Source organism: Tasmannia lanceolata, unplaced genomic scaffold, assembly GCF_043159265.1.
Source record: "Tasmannia lanceolata isolate RefF3 unplaced genomic scaffold, GAP_Taslan_0.1 ptg000012l, whole genome shotgun sequence".
Taxonomy (NCBI): Eukaryota; Viridiplantae; Streptophyta; class Magnoliopsida; order Canellales; family Winteraceae; genus Tasmannia; species Tasmannia lanceolata.
The window spans coordinates 55,206,321-55,221,475 of record NW_027518689.1 but is presented as its reverse complement, the minus strand read 5'-3'; the positions used below and the strand labels follow the sequence as shown (position 1 = coordinate 55,221,475).

Below are 15,155 nucleotides of genomic sequence, written 5' to 3'. Positions count from 1 at the left end.
TTTTAGTCTATATCCTTCATCAACTAAATCAAAGATTCAGTATCACCTCATCCTCATATAAAAAATTAGCTAAAAGCACCTTGACACCTTCTATAGGGTTTCTTATGTCTAAAAGATGGATGTTTTATAAAGTTTCTAAAATAAGAAACTTTCTATTTTTTCAATCTTCATCATTTATCAACTAAATCTAAGATTCAATACAATCTCATCCTCATCTCAAAACTGAGCAAAAAGCTCCTTCACGCCATCTCTAGAGTTTCCTATGTCTAAAAGATGGATGTATTATAAAGTTTCTAAAATAAGGAACTTTCAATTTTTTCAATCTCTATCCTTTCTCAACTAAACCAAAGATTCAATATCATCTCATCATCATTCAAAACTTAGTTAAAAGCTCCTTGACACCATTTCTAGGATTTCCTATGTCTAAAAAACAGATGTTTTATAAAGTTTCTAAAATAAGGAACTTTCTATTTTTCAATCTCTAGCATTCACCAACTAAATCTGCGATTCAATACCATCTCATCCTAAAACTTGGCTAAAAGCACCTTGACACCATCTCTAGGGTTTCTTATGTCAAAAAGATTGATGTTTTAGAAAGTTTCTAAAATAAGAAACTTCTAATTTTTCAATCTCCATCCTTCATCAACTAAATCTACGATTCAGTACCCTCTACTTCTCATCCAAAAACTTGGCTTAAAGCTCGTTGACATCATCTCTAGGGTTTCCTATATCTAAAAGATGTATGTTTTACAAAGTTTCTAAAATAAGAAACTTTCTATTCTTTCAATATCCATCCTAAATCAACTAAATCTAAGATTCAATATTTTCTCATTCTCATCCCAAAACTTGGCTAAAAGCTCGTTGACAACATCTCTAGGGTTTCCTATGTCTAAAAGAATGATGTTTTATAAAGTTTTCATAATAAGTAACTTTCTATTTTTTCCATGTCCATCCTTTATCAAGTAAATCTAAGATCCAATACGATCTCATCCTCAGCTCAAAACTTGGCTAAAAGCTCATTGACACCATCTCTAGGGTTTTCTATGTCTAAAAGATGGATTTTTATAAATTTTGAATCTCCTTACTTAATGAACTAAATCTATGATTCAATACCCTCTCATTCTTATCCCAAAACTTGGCTAAAAGCTCGTTGACATATTCTATAGGGTTTCCTTTGTCTAAAAGATAGATGTTTTATAAAGTTTCTAAAATAAGGAACTTTCCATTTTTAGAATTCCCATCCTTCATCAACTAAATCTAAGATTCTGTATCATCTCATCGTTATCCCAAAACATGGTTAAAAGCTCCTTCACACCGTGTCTAGGGTCACTTATCTCTAAACGTTTGATGTTTTATAAAGTTTCTAAAATAAGAAACTTTCTATTTTTTCAATCTTCATCCTTTATCAACTAAGTATAAGATTCAATACCATCTCATCCTCATCTTTAAACTTGGCTAAAAGCTCATTCACACCATCTGTAGGACTTCCTATGTCTAAAAGATTGATGTCTTATGCAGTTTCTAAAATATAAAACTATTTTTTTTCAATCTCCATCCTTCATCAACTAAATCTAAGATTCAATATCATCTCATCAGCATCTCAAAACTTAGCTAAAAGCTCATTGACACAATCTCCAGGGTTTCCTATGTATAAAAGATTGATGTTTTCTAAAGTTTCTAAAATTAGAAACTTTCTATTTTTTCAATCTCCATCCTTCTTCATATAAATCAAAAATTAAATACCATCTAATCCTCATCTCAAAACTTAGCTAAAAGCTCATTCACACCATTTATAGGGTTTCCTAAGTCTTAAAGATTGATGTTTTATAAAGTTTCTAAAATAAGAAACTTTCAATTTTACCATCTCCATCCTTGATCAACTAAATATAAGATTCAATAACATTTAATCTTTATCTAAAAAACAGGGCTAAAAGCTCGTTGTCCCCATCTATAAAGTTTCCTATGTCTAAAAGATGGGTGTTTTATTAAGTTTTTAAAATAAGAAACTTTTTATTTTTTAATGTCTATCCTTCACCATCTAAATCTATGATTCAATACCATCTCATCCTCATCCCAAAACTTGGCTCAAATCACATTGACACCATCTTTAGGGTTTCCTATGTCCAAATGACATATGTTTTTGAAAGTTTCAAAAATAAGAAACTTTCAATTTTTTTAATCTCCATCCTTCATCAACTAAATCTATGATTCAGTACCCTCTCATGCTCATCCCAAAACTTGGCTAAAAGCTTGTTGACATCTTCTCTAGGGTTCCTATAACTAAAAGACAGATGTTTTATAAAATCTCAAAAATAATAAACTTTCTATTTTTTCAATCTCCATCCTTCATCAACTAAATCTAAGATTCAAGATCATTTCATCCTCACCCCAAAACATAGTTAAAAGCTCTTTAACAGCGTCTCTAGGGTCTCTTATGTGTAAAAGATGGATGTTTTATAAAGTATCTAAAATAACAAACTGTCTATTTTTTCAATCTTCATCATTTATCAACTAAATCTAAGATTCAATACCCTCTCATCCTCATCTCAAAACTTGGCTAAAAGCTCCTTGACACCATCTCTAGGGGTTCTTATGTCCAAAAGATTGATGTCATATAAAGTTTCTAAAATATTCAACTTTCTATTTTAGTCTCTATCCTTCATCAACTAATTCTAAGATTTAATATCATCTCATACTCATCTCAAAACTTAGCTAAAAGCCTTCTGACACCATCTCTAGGGTTTCCTATGTCTAAAAGATGGATGTTTTATAAAGTTTCTAAAATAAGAAACTTTCTATTTTTCAATCTCTACCTTTCATCAACCAAATCTAAGATTGAATACCATCTCATCCTCATCTCAAAACTAAGCTAAAAGCTCATTCACACCATCTTTAGGGTTCACTAAGTCTAAACGAATGATATCTTATAACGTTTCTAGAATAAGAAGTTTTCTATGTTTCCAATCTTCATCCCTCATCAACTAAATCTAAGATTCAACACCCTCTCATTCTCATCTCAAATCTTGGTTAAAACCTCGTTGACATCATCTTTAGGGTTTCCTTTGTCTAAAAGATAGATATTTTATAAAGTTTCTAAAATAAGAGACTTTCTATTTTTTCAATCTCCATCCATGATAACCTAAACCTAAGATTCAAAACTATTTTGTCAACATCCCAAAACTACGCTAAAAGCTCCTTCACACCATCTCTAGGGTCACCTTTTTCTAAAAGATGGTTGTTTTGTAAAGTTTATAAAATAAGAAACTTTCTATTTTTTCAATCTCCATCCTTCATCTAAATCTAAGATTTAATACCATCTCATCCTCATCTCAAAACTTGGCTAAAAAGCCCATTGACACCATTTCTATGATTTTGATAGTTTAAAAGATGGATATTTTATAAAGTTTCTAAAGTAAGAAACTTTCTAGTTTTTCAATCTCCATCCTTTATAACCTAAATCTAAGATTTAATATCATCTCACCCTAATCTCAAAACTTGGCTAAAAGCTCCTTCACACCATCTCTAGGGTTTACTAAGTCTAAAAAATTAATATTTTATAAAGTTCCTAAAAAAAGAAACTTTCTAGTTTTTCAATCTCCATCCTTTATAACCGAAATCTAAGATTTAATACCATCTCACCCTAATCTCAAAACTTGCTTAAAAGCTACTTGACACCATCCCTAGGGTTTACTAACTCTAAAAAATTAATGTTTTATAAAGTTTCTAAAATAAGAAACTTTCTATTTTTTCAAACTCCATCCTTAATCAACTAAATATAAGATTCAATATCACCTCATCCTTATCCGAAAACTTGGTTAAAAGCACCTTGACTCTATCTATAGGGTTTCCTATAGATAAAAGATTGATGTTTTATAAAGTTCATAAAATAAGAAGCTTTCTAATTTTTCAATCTTCATCCTTTAATCAACTAAATGTAAGATTCAATACCCTCATATGCTCATCCCAAAACACGCCTTAAAGCTCGTTGATATCATCACTAGGGTTTCTTATTTCTAAATAATAGACGTTTTACAAATTTTCTAAAATAAGAAACTTTCTATTTTTCAATCTCCATCATTTATCAACTAAATCTAAGATTCAATACCATTTCATTCTCATCCCAAAACTTGGCTTAAAGCACCTTGACTCCATCTCTAGGGTTTCCTATGTCTAAAAGACTGATGTTTTTTAAAGTTCCTAAAATAAGAAGCATTCTAATTTTTCAATCTCCAACCTTCATCAACTAAATCTAAGATTCAATACCCTCATATGCTCATCCCAAAACATGGCTTAAAGCTCGTTGACATCATCACTAGGGTTTCTTATTTCTAAATGATGGATGTTTAACAATGCTTCTAAAATAAGAAACTTTCTATTTTTTTAATCTCCATCCTTTATCAACTAAATATAAGATTCAATACCATCTCAGCCTAATCTTAAAACTTGGCTAACAGCTCCTTCACACCATCTCTAGGGTTTCTTATGTCTAAAAGATAGTTGTTTTATATAGTTTCTAAAGTAAGAAACTTTCTTTTTTTTCAATCTCCATCCTAGTTCAAATAAATCAAAGATTCAATTCCATCTAATCCTCATCTCAAGACTCAGCTGAAAGCTCTTTGACACTATTTATGAGATTTCCTATGTCTAAAAGATTGATGTTTTATAAAGTTACTAAAATAAGAAACTTTCCATTTTACAATCTCCATCCTTGATCAACTAAATCAAAAATTCAATACCATCTAATCATCATCTCAAAACTAGGCTAAAAGCACGTTGACACCATCTATTGGGTTTCCTATGTCTAAAAGGTGGATGTTTTATAAAGTTTATAAAATAAGAAACTTCCTATTTTTCAATCTCAATCCTTCACAAACAAAATCTACGAGTCAATATCATCTCATCCTCATCCCAAAAATTGGCTCAAAGCACCGTGAAACCATCTCTAAGGTTTACTAAGTCTAAAAGATTGATGTTTTATAAAGTTTCTGGAATAAGAAACTTTCTATTTTTTCATTCTCCATCATTCATCAATTAAATCTAAGATTCAGTACACTCTCATTGTCATCCTAAAACTTGGTTAAAATCTCGTTGATATCATCCCTAAGGTTTCTTATGTCTAAAAGATAGACGTTTTATAATGTTTCTAAAATAAGAAACTTTCTATTTTTTCAATCTTCATCATTTATCAACTAAATCTACGATTCAGTAGCATTTCATCCTCATCTCAAAACTGAGCTAAAAGCTCCTTCACCCAATCTCTAGAGTTTCCTATGTCTAAAAGATTGATGTCTTATAAAGTTTCTAAAATAAGCTATTTTTTCAATCTCCATCCTTCATCAACTAAATCAAAGATTCAATATCATCTCATCCAAATCTCAAAACTTAGCTAAAACCTCCTTCACACCATATCTAGGGTTTCCTATGTCTAAAAGACGGATGTTTTATAAAGTTTCTAAAAAAATAACCTTTCTATTTTTCAATCTCCATCTTTCACCAACTAAATCTACGATTCAATACCAACTCATGCTCATTCTAAAACTTCGCTAAAAGCACCTTGATGCCATCTATAGGGTTTCCTATGTCTAAAAGATTGATATTTTAGAAAGTTTCTAAAATAAGAAACTTTCTAATTTTTCAATCTCCATCCTTTATAAACTAAATCTAAGATTCAATATCATCACATCCTCATCTATCAACTAAATCTAAGATTCAACACCCTCTCATCCTCATCTCAAAACTTGGCTAAAAGCTCCTTAATACCATCTCTAGGGGTTCTTATGCCTAAAAGATTGATGTCTTATAAAGTTATTAAAATAAGAAATTTTCTCTTTTTTTAGTCTCCATCCTTAATCAACTAAATCTAAGATTCAATATCATCTCATCCTCATCTCAAAACTTTGCTAAAAGCTCCTTCACACCATCTCTAGAATTTACTATGTCTAAAAGACGGATGTTTTATAAAGTTTCTAAAATAAGAAACTTTCAATTTTTTCAATCTCCATCTTTCATCAACGAAATCGAAGATTCAAGACCATCCCATCCTCATCTCAAAACTTGGCTTAAAGCTCCTTGACACCATCTCTAGGGTTTACTTTGTCTAGAAGACTGATGTTTTATAAAGTTTCTAGAGTAAGAAACTTTCTATTTTTTCAATCTCAATCCTTCATCAACTGAATCTAAGATTCAATTCCCTCTCATTCTCATCTAAAAACTTGGTTAAATCCTCGTCGACATCATCTTTAGGGTTTCCTATGTCTAAAAGATAGAAGTTTTATAAAGTTTTTATAATAAGAAACTTTCTATTTTTTGAATCCCCATCCATGATCAACTAAATCTAACATTCAAAACCATCTTATCATCATCCCAAACTAGGCTAAAAGCGCCTCCACACGTTCTCTAGTGTCTCATATGTCAAAAGGATAGATGTTTTATAAAGTTTTTTAAATGAGAAACTTTCTATTTTTCAATCTTCATCATTTATCAACTAAATCTAAGATTCAATAACATCTCATCCTAATCTCAAAACTTAGCTAAAAGCTTCATGACCCCATCTCTAGGGTTTCCTATGTCTAAAAGATGGATGTGTTATAAAGTTTCTAAAATAAGAAACTTTCTATTTTTTCAATCTCCATCCTTCATCAACTAAATCAAAGATTCAATATCATCTCATCTTAATCTGAAAACTTAGCTATTAGCACCTTCACACCTTCTCTAGGGTTTCCTATGCTAAAAAGTTGGATGTTTTATAAAATTTCTTGAATAAGAAACTTTATATTTTTCAATCTCCATCCTTCACCAACTAAATCTACGATTCAATACAATCAACTCATCCCAATACTTGGCTAAAAGCACCTTGACACCATCTCTAGGATTTTCTATGTCTAAAAGATGGATGTTTTATAAATTTCTTAAAATAAGAAACTTTCTAATTTTTCAATCTCCATCCTTCATCAACTAAATCTAAGAATCAATACCCTCTTATTCTCATCCCAAAAGATGGCTTAAAGCTCGATGACATCATCACTAGGGTTTCTAATTTCTAAACGATGAATGTTTTACCAAGTTTCTAAAATAAGAAACGTTCTATTTTTTCAATCTTCATCCTTTATCAACAAAATCTAAGATTCAATACCACCTCAGCCTCATCTCAAAACTTGGTTAAAAGCTTCTTGACACCATCTCTAGGGTTTTCTATTTCTAAAAGATTGGTGTCTTATAAAGTTTTTAAAATGAGAAACATTTTTTTTTCAGTCTCCATCCTTGTTCAAATAAATCAAAGATTCAATACCATCTAATCCACATATCAAAACTTAGCTAAAAGCTCCTTCACACCATTTATGAGGTTTTCTATTTTTGATGTTTTATAAAGTTTCTAACAGAAGAAATTTTTTATTTTACAATTGCCATTCTTGATCAACTAAATCTAAAATCTAATACCATCTAATCCTCATCTCAAAATTTGGCTAAAAGCTCGTTGCCACCATTTATTTGGTTTCCTATGTCTAAAAGATGGATGTTTTATAAAGTTTATAAAATAAGAAACTTTCTAATTTTCAATCTCAATCCTTCACCAACAAAATCTACGATTCAATACCATCCCATCCTTATCCCAAAACTTGGCTAAAAGCACCTTGGCACTATCTTTAAGGTTTCTTATGTCTAAGAGATTGTTGTTTTATAAAGTTTCTAAAATAAGAAACTTTCTAATTTTCAATCTCCATCCGTCATCAACTAAATCTGAGATTCAATACTCTCTCATTCTCATCCCAAAACTTGGCTAAAAGCTCCTTCACACCGTCTCTAGGGTCTCATATGTAAAAAAGTTGGTTGTTTTAAAAGTTTCTAAAATAAGAAACTTTCTATTTTTTCAATCTCCATCCTTCATCAACTAAATCAAAGATTCAATATCATCTCATCCTCATCCCAAAATTTTGCTAAAAGCTCCATGACACCATCTCTAGGGTTTCCTCTATAAAAAAGATGGATGTTTTATAAAGTTCATAAAATAAGAAACTTTATATTTTTCAATCTCCGTCCTTCACCAACTAAATCTACGATTCAATTCGATCTCATCATCATCCCAAAACTTGGCTAAAAGCACCTTGACACCATCTCTAGGATTTCCTATGTCTAAAACATGGATGTTTTATAAGTTTCTAAAATAAGAAACTTTCTACTTTTTCAATCTCCACCCTCCATCAACAAAATCAAATCTTCAATACCATCTCATCCTCATCTCAAAACTTAGCTAAAAGCACATTGACACCATCTGTATGGTTTCTTATGTCTAAAAGATGGATGTTTTATAAAGTTTCTAAAATAAGAAATTTTCTATTTTTTCAATCTTCATAATTTCTCAACTAAATCTAAGATTTAATATAATCTCATCCTCATCTCAAAACTAGGTGTGGACCCCGACCCCGAGAGGACAGTGAACGAGGGACGTGAGATCCCCCTCTCAATCCTCTGAGACCTTCAGAAATGTGAAAGAGAGCTCTGCCAAGGAACTCTCGAAATGATGCCACTCACAGCATGGGTGGCGATATAAATGAGATACCCCTCGATTCAAGGACTAGCCCGGAACCAAGATGTACCTATAACAAAGAAGAGTCGCCATCCAAGGAAATGGGCCCTAGATCCCATGAAATACTCTGTTGCAACGGATAACCAGAGATGCAAAGGTCCGTGCCTGGTGACGAATGAGGAAGATCTGAAGAGCACCCCCAATTCGCCCAAGTACAAGTACTTGGTCTCTTATGCCATTTTTAATTAACTTTGAAGAGTCTTGGGCAAAAATCATGTGAAATGGAAACAATCATCCCCGAGAAAACGTCTATCTAAGCATGCATGACCCGGGAATGGGCGAAGAAAATGAACATCCAAATCCTAACTCATCACATCTAAGAAAGCAGTAAACAACCACATGCAGAGCTATAACTAAACAGACAATGATAGATATAATAAGATAAGGAAAGCAGTAAAGATCTATATCTAGACAGATAATCAAGATAAGACGAATGGACAGACGCTATAGCTAAGCAATCAAAGGAGTAAAATAAATACACTAGCATGCGAGCCTATGCAAGAGATAAGACTAAGAAAATGGCAATCGATCGCACGCTAGAAGAACAAACAAACAAACTAGAATGCATAAGAAATTTCAGATAAGCACCCAGCAAGCTAAAAGGTGCAAGAAAAGAAAGAAATCAGGAAATCAACGGTATGCGAGAACCAAAAACTGCCAGGAAAAAGAAAATGGAACACACGATAGGCTCAGAGGGCGATTCAAAAGGAATCAAGCCCAGCGATTCTAATCTGCTGAAGATCGGACAAGTCTCGCGATCGTCAGGACCTATCGTTGGGCTCAGCGATGACAATCCCTGTGAAGGGACCACGCTACGTCATCGCCCGTCCCAAAACTCGATAAAACGTCGGAAAACCGATGAAAACGGGAAAATCGCGATCGAAATTGAAAATGGAATGAAAAGGGGACTCCGAGTGACCTGGCGATCATCATCCTTGCCCATTTTTGTTTTTGTTTTGAAATGCTTGAAAACGTTTGAAAAATGTTTATTAAAAAGGTTTGACTGAACTTGGGTGGACCCAAGCTACCTACGTACCCTGTGGAAGGGATCAAGCCAACGTAGTTCGAAACAGCTTTTCGAAAAATGTTTTTGATGTTTTTGACGATTTTTGTTGTCTTTGGATTTTTACTATTTGATTTTTATGTGTTTTTGTTTATCTCTTTGGTTGAAAGGGGTTTTGGCTCAGGAGGTTTCCGTCCGTTGTAGCCTAAACCCGAGAGAAGGTGTTCCCAAAATCGATGGAATCCCGAAACTCGAAAAGGATCACGAGGAACGTGCAAAGAATAATCCCGAAAAGAAAGGAAACCCCTCAAATCCTGCGAAGACCCTAAGATGGGGGAAAACGATAGGAAGGGCAAGGGGTTGGCTCAAGAAACATTCCGTCATCGCCTTGACTGAGAGAGAAAGTTCCCTAAAAATCGATGGAATCCCAGAAACCGAAGGGGATCTCAAGGAACGCGAAGAGAGTAGTTCCAAGAAGAAGACAAGGTGGAACCCCTGAATCCCATAAGAAATGATGACATCAGAAAGAAGGGAAAACCCCTATACCCTGTAAGAATCCCAAGAAGGGAAAGAGGATGTGAAGGGCAAAGGGTTGGCTCAAGAATCATTCCGTCATCTCCTGGGGCATGTAGAACGTGAATGAAAAGGCTACAATAAGTTTTTCCATAGATTACATCATGATCAAGTGGAGAGACAACACGGACAGAGATGTAATTCGACAATTTCTTCTTTTGCCAAGTATAAGAGATATTCCAACAAACATAGTAAGTATTCTCGTTTAGAATACATTGACTGAGATACCCGGTATAAATGAAGGTGGCAAGTCTTGAGACACTAGTAATTAAAATTCCATGATTGACATTAGAGCAAGAACTAGACAAGTGGAACCCAAAACAAGACAAATGAGCCGTAAGCATTCTGACAGGGGGCAAATGAGCTTAGTGCTCTTATTGAACGAGGTAATTCTAACTGAGTTTGGCGCACTCCCCAAAACAAGGTATATCCACCGAATCATACAAATATCAACCTCCTATACCTTGGGGAAACAACATTAACACAACCATGTTTCGAAAATTATGTTATTAGCATTCTCGTCTTGATATTAACATTACCGAGGTTTAATATGACTTGGTGCAATTATCAAAACATTGTGATGCAAAATCTAGCTCTGAAAAGGATTAGGCAATTACCTGATATATCTGCCTTGTCATGTGTTATTGACCACATATTCACCATTGCAGTTGTGCCTGCAGGAATGAAATTCTTTCCAATGTGAGTGTCATGGATTGCAAGCCGGGCCCATGAAAGAAGGGGACCAGGTGGATGCATCCTAAGGGATTCCTTCACTATGGATTGAAGATAAGGGAGGTTTGCTATATCAGAATCAGATACGGGTCGGGACTCTCCCACAACAGCATCAATTTCAGATTGGGCTTTGGACTGAATATCTGGGTGTAGGACCATTCTTGCTAGAATCCACTCCAGGAGGATAGCTGATGTATCAGTACCTCGGAAAATCATCTCCCAAAGAACAGCAATCATATCAGAATCACTGAGCTTATCATCCTCCAAGCCAAGCAAAATATCAACAAAAACACCTTTTCCATCCTCACCCAAAAACCCATCAACTCTCTTCTTCCTATGTTCATCTATAATCCTCCCAACAAAAACATTCACCCTCCCAACCACACTCCTACACCTCCTCCTCACTCCTTGCAAATCCAACCAACCCATCAATGGAAAATGATCACTCCAATTAAAAGTCCCAAGCAAATCATACCCTTCTCTAACCATCCCCTCCAATTCAAACCCTTCACCATCTCTCCCAAAATCATAACACTTCCCAAAAACACTCATCATCACATTATTCAAAGACCCACAATGAAAAATCCTCTTCACCTCAACCTCCCCTCTCTTTCCCATCAAAACCCCAATCTCATCAACCATTTTACCCCCAATTTCAATCCGAAATGCCTCGAAACCGGCGATTCTCTTCGGACTAAACAAATGGGCAGCTGAAATTCTCCTCAAATTCCTCCAATACACACCATAAGTAGCAAAACCCATGGCCCTATGAAAGAGCAATTCATAAGCCTTAACAGGCCGGTCCGCGAAAGCCGAACTGTTTCAAATCTCTTTCGCAGTTTCAGGATGGCTTCAAATTACAAATCGAGTTAACCCAACAGAGAAGGCCATAAGATGAACAGCATCAATGGTGGTAGCAATTTTGGCGAGGGTCCGATGGGCGAAAGAACTAGATAAATCAAAGAGAAGGCCCACAAATGGGAGACCTGATGGGCCGAGAATCGCAGTACGGCCTCGGGCTTTGGCAAGAGCCCAAGCAAGCCCACCAGGAGTGAAACAGAGGAAAAACATAGCACCAAAAAACAGAGACAAGGCTAAGAATTCAAACCCAAATACTGTTTTTGGGAGAAAGGGGAGAATGAAAGTGGAATCCATATCAGAAGACAATGTAAAACTAGAAACTGCTTTTTTTCTAGTGAAATGGGTATTTGGGTAGTTAGAAAACAGAGAGAAATTATGGTTTTCTGATGAGGATTTGTGTATGAATGGGCTGATTCAATCTGGGTGATTCTGGGAACGATTCTTTAGCGCGTTTTTGATGATTTGGTGGTTGTTAGAAGAAGGATTTTGGAGAGAGGAATGGGTTTTTAGTGAAGAAGAAAAGTGGTTTTGGTGTAGGTGAGAGGCACGGGAGAGGAAGGCGCGGGAGAGGAAGAGGTCGGAGAAGGTCATGGGTTTTCAAAGATAAAAAAAAATGAAATGGGTTTGGGTGGCCGGCGGTGGCTAGAGGTGGTGGTGTAGAGGTGGTGATGGGTTACATAGATGGTGGTTTGAGAAGAGGGTGAAGAAGATGAAGTGGGTTTCTATGGAGGAGGGTTCGATGGTGGCCCCCATTCTTACCGGATTCCGGTTTGGAAGGTCTGAGAAGACAACCGAAATGGATTTGAGAATGAGGATGGGGGTTGATGGCGGCTTGGATTTTTACCGGATTCCGGCTAGGATGGCCTGAGAAGACGGTGGTTCCTTCTTCTCCTCTCTCTCTCTCTTTCTCTCTCTCTCACTCTCTCTCTCTCTCTCTCTCTCTCTCTGCAGAAAATCCTCTTCTCTCTGATTTTCTCTTGGTGGCTGCCCCTATCCGGCTCCCCTGTTGGGAGAAGCCCACATGAGGAACCCCTCCCCCCTTTCTGCAAACCCTAATTCAGGGCTTTTATTAGCAAAAGGGTGTGTCAATTTCCACACATCCTCATTTTGATAGTCACACTCTTGTTTGGTCTTTTCCTCTTTACTTAATCACATATGAGAATTGGTATTGGCACCTCTTCGCTGGATATCTCACCGCCCCTTGCTGAAAATTTACAGGCACGCTCTTGAGAATGGTAACAACCTTTTGGGCAACATTCTTGTGTACAAACGGACAATGCGAGTCAGTAAAAATATCAAAGTGAAGTTGCGGGTAAGAATTGGAGCTTAGGGATGTAAACGAAGGAGTGTTAATATCAAAGCTCGGAGAAATTTTTCCAAGTTATCAGAAAAACTAAAGGGATAAGATCAAGGGCAATTGAATGGATGATATCAATGGGGCTCGAGGATTACTCAGGCTTTCAGAATATTTCGAAAAAATGGTCTCCAAATGGGCATTTTCGGATTTTCCAGGTTCTTTTGCAATTAGAGGTCAGTTTTTAGAACTTTCATTCGATCTCGGGAATTGGTTTCAGAATTGATTCGCAAACTTGAAACTTGATTCTGAAGGACTTCGAATTTGGTCTCGGGACTCAAATTTCGGGATTTATTCAATTTTTGGGAAATTTGGGTCAGGTCAAAATGGGGTGTCTACAGATTTCGGGATTTATTCAATCTTTGGCAGAGGGTGCTTGTCGCACGAATGCCAAAGCCAAAAGGACGACGCATTTTGACCTGCCCCGAAAATTTGGGTAAAGGAGGAAAACATAAAGAAAATGATTTTGTGAAGATTGAATTCTTGAAGGGTCAGATGCGTCAAGGGTCTTACCCGGATTGGATGCCTCAGGGGTCTTTAGAAGGAGTGTCTCGGGGGACCTTGGAAAGGATGTCGCAGGGGACATTAGAAAGGATGCCGCAGGGGACTTTGGAAAGAATGCCACAGGGGACTTTGGAAATGATGCCGCAGCGGACTTTGAAAAGAATGCCGCAGGGGACTTTGGAAATGATGCCGCAGGGGACTTTGAAAAGAATGCCGCAAAGGACTTTGGAAAGGATGCCTTAGGAAGGCGGTTGAATACAGCCTGTCTGCGAAATTGACCCGTCCGCCAAATTGACTTGTCTGCGAATGAGATACGGCCAGCGGGACTAGAGGTCAGTGAAACAGAAATCAATAAAGATCGGCCTTGATGGCCTGATCAAAAGAGCCTGTCTGCGAAATTGACTTGTCTGCGAAATTGACCTCTCTGCGAATGAGACGCGGCCAGCGAGACTGAGGGTCAACGGGACGGGAACTAAGGAAAATTTGATTTGTCTGCGAAATTGACTTGTCTGCGAAATTGACCTGTCTACGAATGAGACACGGCCAGCGGGACTAGAGGTCAGCGAAACAGAAATCAATAAAGATCGGCCTTGATGGCCTGATCAAAAGAGCTCGTCTGCGAAATTTACATGTCTGCGAAGTTGACCTGTTTGCGAATGAGATGTGGCCAGCGAGACTGAGGGTCAGCGGGACGGGAACTAAGGAAAATTTTGATTCGTCTGCGAGATTGACCTGTCTGCAAATGAGACAAGGCCAGCGGGACTGGAGGTCAGCGAAACAGAAATCAATAAGGATCGGCCTTGATGGCCCGATGAAAGGAGCTTGTCTGCGAAATTGACCTGTCTGCAAAGTTGACCTGTCTGCGAATGAGACGCGGCCAGCGAGACTGAGGGTCAGCGGGACAGGAACTAAGGAAAATTTTGATTCATCTGCGAAATTGACCTGTCCGCGAAGTTGACCTGTCTGCGAATGAGACACGGCCAGCGGGACTGGAGGTCAGCGAGACGGGAATCAAAGAAGATATGATTTGTGTAGATTCGAATTGAGAAAAGGATTTTGATTGATTCCATTCGGGATTGATTGATCATCTCTTGCCAAGAGAAATTAGGAGTGCGTGCTCTCTGCTGAGAACAAGACTTGGATGACTTGCTGAGGGATTGATTTTGATGGAGAGTTCACTGTATTTGAGAGTGGACTCAGCTGGAGATACTGATTTCGCTAAGGAGTAGATTTTGTTAGAGTGCGGACTCAGCTGGGAGTTGACTCAGCTGGGAGTTGACTCGGTTGGGGATTTGGAGGCTTGACTCGAGATGTGCTCATGCCTCTCTCATCTCAACTTGCCGGAGATATTGACACTGATTGCCTTTGTGTGCCTGATATCTTTTATGACGCAAGTCATAAAAGATGCCCCTAGTGTATTGTACTTTCATGACAAGGGTCTTAAGGAGGCGGAACAATGATGGTTGAAGAAAAGATGCTTTGCTTTAGGAAGGCTTGAGGTTGCAAAGGTTTTTTTTTTTTTTTGGTATGGAGAGAGTAGGACA

General features: G+C 36.6%; 1 pseudogene; it reads right to left on the bottom strand.

Moving 5' to 3' along the window:
- Positions 1-12,047, bottom strand: part of LOC143888966 (cytochrome P450 78A5 pseudogene) — a 29,712-nt pseudogene extending 17,665 nt beyond the window's left edge.
- Positions 12,048-15,155: the final 3,108 nt, after the last annotated feature.